The following is a 6,283-nucleotide window of genomic DNA, read 5'->3' on the forward strand; positions in this document are numbered from 1 at the left end:
TGCATCATCTATGTATGCCGCCATCTTCAGCTCTCTCTCTCTCTCTCTCTCTCTCTCTCTCTCTCTCTCTCTCCACTGACTTCCCCAGGGCTGTACATGCCCCCTCTAATAAACTCCTAAGCAGGTTTGTTGTGTGTTCCGTGTTTCCTTCTCACTTGCGCCAGGTAATTTCAGAGTCTTTTTCTTCCGTAAGAATATCCAGCCTGAGCTTGACTTGTTTCTAGCCAGCTTTTCTAACTTAAATTAACCCATTTCTCTTCTGTGTTTTGCCTCTGGGCTTTTTACTTTTTTTTATTATTTTATATATCTTACTCCATGGCTGGCTGTGTGGCTGGATGACTGGCCCCTGGCATCCTCCTCTCCTTCCCCTTTTCTTTCTCCTCCCTCTTTCTCTCTTGGTCCTAAATTTCTCCTCCTATTTATTCTCTCTGCCTAGTCTCCTTGCCTATTTCTCTCTCCTGCCTAACTATTGGCCCATCTGATCTTTATTAGACGAATCAGATGTTTCAGACAGGCAAAGTAACACAACTTTACAGAGTTAAGCAATTGGAACATAAAAGAATGCAACACATTTTTTGCATCATTAAACAAATGTTCCACCACATAAACAAATGTAGCACATCATAAGCTAATATTCCACAACAACTTTCCATTTTAAAAGAAGCCTTCGAATTAGGGATAGCCAGCCAGACTGATTTCCGCTTTCTTCTGAACACATAAAGGAAGCTATCCATCCATGGGTCCACGAAAGCCCTTCCACAGCAACCAGGCTGCCACGGCACAGTGAAGACGTGGGTGCACTGTGGATGCTGGCGGTGGGTGGCTCTGCAGCGGGCACAGGAGGCAGAGGATCACACAGCATGTGCAGATTCAGAGAAATATGGTGGTGGGCACTACAGGGACTCAGAATTGGAGGGATGCAGACCAACTAACTCCTTTTGATAATCCGGTTCTGCTTGGCTTCATTTCACATATCCATAAAAAAATATAAAAAACTATGGAAAGTTACTGTAAGGATTTTTTTATTACTAACCATTTGTAGAAAACACAAAATTGGTTACATTTTCCCACTGAGGAGCACTGTAAAGACATGAACTCCCAGAGAAGGTTTATGTCTTAAAAATACCTTGTCTAGGTTTAGTCTGTAGCGGCATTTCAATTGCATTTTAATAAATAAAGCTTGCCTGGTTTTGTCTACAATAGTCAAAAATGTAAAACATGCATCTCTCCCAAATAAAAGACAGTATTAGATGATTTCTAGTTCTATTAAAAGTGGGCATAAATATATAGTTACAGGAGGTGCTCTGACGACTATACATGTTAAGAAAAAATTAGTGGTTGGAGATGAACTACATTGTTAGGATGCTTGCCTATCATGCAAAAAACTCTGGGTTTGGGGGCTGGAGAGATGGCTCAGTGGTTAAGGGCACTGGCTGCTCTTCCAGAGGTCCTGAGTTCAATTCCCAGCAACCTCATGGTGGCTCACATCTGTAATGAGATCTGGCGCCCTCCTCTGGTGTGTGGGCATATATGGAGGCAGAATATTGTATACATAATAAATAAATAAATCTTTAAAAAAAAAAACTCTGGGTTTGATCTCCAGCACCACTTAAAGTAGGCTTGACAGCTACAGGCAGTCCAGTCAGGAGGTAGAGGTTGAGACCCAAAGTCCAAGGCCATGCCTGGATTTCCTAACTAGTTAGTAGGCACAGTGGACGAGACTAGCCTGGAGTACAGAAGAGCTGGCACCTGGGAGGAGGGAGGGGAGAAGGCCTCATCTGGGAAGAGGAATGGGGGAGAAGGGCTCTCTGTAACCACACCTGGGAGGATGAAGGGGGAGAAGGATTCGCTGTAGCCACACCTGGGAGGAGGAAGGGGGAGAAGGACTCGCTGTAACCACACCTGAGAGGAGGAAGGGGGAGAAGGACTCCCTGTAGCCACACCTGGAGGAGGAAGGGGGAGAAGGACTCGCTGTAACCACACCTGAGAGGAGGAAGGGGGAGAAGGACTCCCTGTAGCCACACCTGGGAGGAGGGAGGCGGAGAAGGACTTGCTGGCTGTAGCCACGTAATTCCCTCATTGTCTTAGAGCTTCAAACGCTGCTAGAGAAATGTCTGGTACATGCCTCTTTTGAAGAAAGTTCCCAAATGTTTCTAGAGTTTTAAAATAGCTTTAGATCAGTATTGTTTGGGGATGGTGGGGGAGGGGGGAACTGGCATTCATCGCAAAGTGGGGACTGACCAGAAATTTACTGGAATGTGAAGTCTACACAGGAGTATGACCCTTTGATTCAACAATCTTCTCCTGGGTAAATGCCACCAACTCCATTACTCCAGATTTCAAGATGACTTTGCAGGGGTGAGGGGACTGGGAGAAGAGGAGGGAGAGAAAATTGACTGGGATGTTAAATAAATAAATAAATAAATAAATGTTTTTAAAGAGATGCTTTTGGCCTGAACATTTTCCTTTAGTAACATGCAGTTCCAAAGCTGTACTCAAAGTTTTGTTTCTTCTCCTCCTCCTTCTTCTCCTTTTCCTCCTCCTCCTCCTCCTTCTCCTCCTCCTTCTCCTTTTCCTCCTCCTCCTTCTTCTCCTCCTCCTCTTTCTCCTCTTCCTCCTCCTCCTCCTTCTCCTCCTCCTCTTCCTTCTCCTCCTCCTCCTTCTCCTCCTCCTTCTCCTTTTCCTCCTCCTCCTTCTTCTCCTCCTCCTCCTCTTTCTCCTCTTCCTCCTCCTCCTCCTTCTCCTCCTCCTCTTCCTTCTCCTCCTCCTCCTTCTCCTCCTTTTTCTCCTCCTCCTTCTTCTTCTTCTTTTACTATTCCTGAGAATTCTGCTCTAGTTCTTAGAGAAGACTTTGGATCTTTTTTATTTCCCTTTTGGTTCTCAAGACAGGGTTTCTCTGTGTAGCCTGGCTATCCTAGAACCCTCTCTACCGACCAGGCTGGCCTTGAACTCAAGAGATCCACCTGCCTCTGCCTCCAGGTGCTGGAATTAAAGGCGTGCACCACCACCTGACAAAACTTATTCTTGATTTGATACCTGGAAAACTTCTCAACCTGGTCCTTGGAGAAGAACCCAGGTTGTTTTCTACACGTGTGGACGGGTACATTTTCTATGCCTACATATACTTTCTGTGTGTTTGCATGTTCACGTGTGTGGCAGCCAAAGATCAACATCAGGTGACCTTTTCAGGGTCCTTAGTCACTGTTATATTGCTGTGAGGAGACACCAGGGTCATGGTAACTTATTAAAGAAAGCATTTAATTGGGGGCTTGTTTACAGTTGAAAGAGTATTAGAGTCCACGATCATCATAGCAGGGAGCATGGCAGCAGGCATGGTGCTAGAGCAATAGCTAAGATATTACATCCCATCCACAAACTGGAGAGAAAGGGGGAGAGAGAGAGGACCTGGTGGCGTGGGCTTCTGAAACCTCACAGACCGTCCCCAGTGACACACCTCCTCCCGTAGGTTAGTTTGAATACTTGGTTCAGATAGTAGAACTGTTTGGGAAAGACTAGGAGGTATGGCCTTGTTGAAGATGGTGATTCACTGGGGGAGGGCTGTGAGGTTCCAAAAGACCTGTGCCATTCCCAGTGTCTTTTTGCCTCAAAACAGTGACATTTATTCAAAGAGAGAAAAAAAAAACAAAAAACAAAAAAACAAAAAACAAGATGTCCATCCCTTGGCTCCCTTCCCTCCCCCATCCAGCTGTTCCTCAGCCCCCCAGGGATTGAACCCTGGCTATGGCCAGGTAGCAGGACAGCCCCTCAAATGAGGTCAGCAACATTGAGGGGCATCTCTTCAATGGAAGTGTTGTAGAATGTCTCAATGTCTCGAAGAGTCCTCTTGTCCTCTTCTGTCACTATGTTAATGGCCACACCTTTACGGCCAAAGTGACCGCCACGGCCAATTCTGTGGATGTAGTTTTCCCTGTTTGTGGGAAGGTCGTAATTGATGACTAGGGAGACCTGCTGCACATCAATGCCTCTGGCCAACAGGTCAGTAGTGGTAATTAATACTCTGCTAGAACCAGACCGGAACTCCCCCATAATCATATCTCGTTCCTTTTGGTCCATATCGCCATGCATGGCAGAAACAGTGAAATCCCAGGCATGCATTTCTCAGTGAGCCAATCCACCTTCCTTCTGGTATTGATAAAGATTACTGCCTGGATGATAGTCAGGGTTTCATACAAGTCACACAATGTGTCAAGCTTCCACTCCTCCCGTTCCACATTGATGTAGAATTGGCGGATACCCTCCAGGGTCAACTCTTCCTTCTTAACAAGAATCCGAATGGGGTCTCTCATGAACTTCTTGGTCACCTCAAGGACATCAGAGGGCATTGTAGCAGACAACAAAACTACCTGTGTGTTACTGTTGAGCTTCTGGAATATATCATAGATCTGGTCCTTGAACCCACGCCTTAGCATTTCATCTGCTTCATCCAGTACAAACATCTTAATATATTTTGGCGACAAGTATCTCTGGTTAAGCATATCAAACACCCGGCCAGGAGTGCCCACGATGATATGGGGGGCCTCCATCTGCAGCTTCTGCACCTCAGCACGCACATTGGTGCCCCCAATACAGGCATGACAAGAGGCACCCATGTAGTCTCCTAATGCCATGACCACTTTTTGTATCTGCTGAGCCAACTCACGAGTGGGTGCCAGAACCAAAGCCTGAGTGGCCTTTAGATCTAACTCAATCTGTTGCAAAATTGATATGACAAATGTAGCTGTTTTCCCAGTCCCAGACTGGGCTTGAGCAATCACATCATAACCCTTGATACAAGGAAGAATGGCTCGCTGCTGGATGGCAGAGGACTTCTCAAAACCATAGGCATAAATACCACGGAGGAGGGATTCTGAGGGATTCATGTCACCAAAACTATCCACAATCTCATTCCAGTTACTCTCGATGACGCCTTCGGGCTCCATCCCGTCAGAGCCATTGTCTCTGGATCTCAGGCCGCTCACCCCCAAAAGAAAGTGGACCTGGCAAAATGGACCCGCCCGCCCAGCGCCGGGTGGGCTCCTGGTGCCTCACGCGGTCGCTCCTCTGGGTTAAGCTCAGTCCTGGCCGTCAAGAAAACCAGCACCCTGAACGGCCGGTTTCTTCTTCCCCGACCCACATTCCAAGAGCGACATGAAGACCCAGACACCCCTGCTTATCGTGAGTGGTACCGCCAGAATCCTCCGGAACCCTTGCGCGCGCCCTGCCCAACACAGGGAGGCAACCAGACCAGCCGGCTCTTTCTTTACCTTGTGGATTGTGTCTTTCTTTACCTTGTGGATTGTGGATCAAGATGTGAGCTCTCAGCTATTCCTTTGCTCCACTAGAATGAACCCTAACCCTCTGAAACCATAAGCCCCAAATTAAGTGTTTTGTTTTATAAGTTGCCTTATTCATGGTGGTATATCACAGCAATACAAAAGTAACTAAGACACAGTGTTACAGTGTTTCTCAAAGAATCTGGAGCTCACTGATTGGTTAGGCCGACGGACCTAAGAACCCTAGGGTTATGACCAGCTCCCCAATCCCCCAACCCCTATCTCTCACTCCATACACACCAGCACCAGGGTTGGAAACTTGTTCCTTTGTTGCATAAGGATCCTCATACTCTCACAGCAGTTTACTGACTGGGTTCTCTCCCCAGCGCCCCACTTCCTTTTTGCTACTGCTTTGGCTTTGTTTGTTTTCCAATACTGAGGTTTGAACCTAGGGCCTTGCACATGTTAGGAAGCCTCCCTACTGCGGAGCTATATGCCCAGTCTCAAGTACTGTGTTCTTTTGATAAGGAACTAGATTCCCACTTACCAAGTGAGTCATTCTCCTTATGTTGGCATCCTAAGTGCCCTCCTTCATGTGAACAGTGACTTCATACAGCCTCCATCTTGTTACCCAACTCTAGCTGCTTTAATTTCTTCCATGAGCCCTGGATGTCCCTTTAAACACAGTAACAGATCAAAATCCCCTAACTGACTCACAGTGGTGACCCTGAACTTTCAAGCACCCTTCTTCCCCCTGTATCAGGTCCGGTTCCTTCAGAATTTTCTCAGGTACTATACCTTGTCTCATCCCAGCCTCGGCATCTCCACTGTATCCTCCCTCACTTGAATTGGAAACCAAACGGAGATTCTTGACAATAAATGTCTGGAATGTTGAAGGTATTTTCTCTAACCCTGCAGCATCTCTGTGGTATGATTGGAGAGGTTGGAGGACAGATGGTAGTGACTCAGGCCAAGCTCCAGACCCCTACATGTTTCTGTTGGTAGTGTTA

At 46.8% G+C, this 6,283-nt stretch overlaps 1 pseudogene; it reads right to left on the reverse strand.

Annotated features, from left to right (window-relative positions):
* Window positions 1–3,765: 3,765 nt before the first annotated feature.
* On the reverse strand, window positions 3,766–5,832 carry LOC121453195 (annotated as a pseudogene).
* Window positions 5,833–6,283: the final 451 nt, after the last annotated feature.

Source organism: Microtus oregoni, unplaced genomic scaffold, assembly GCF_018167655.1.
Source record: "Microtus oregoni isolate MIOR12 unplaced genomic scaffold, Mior012 000011F_ref0000422, whole genome shotgun sequence".
Taxonomy (NCBI): Eukaryota; Metazoa; Chordata; class Mammalia; order Rodentia; family Cricetidae; genus Microtus; species Microtus oregoni.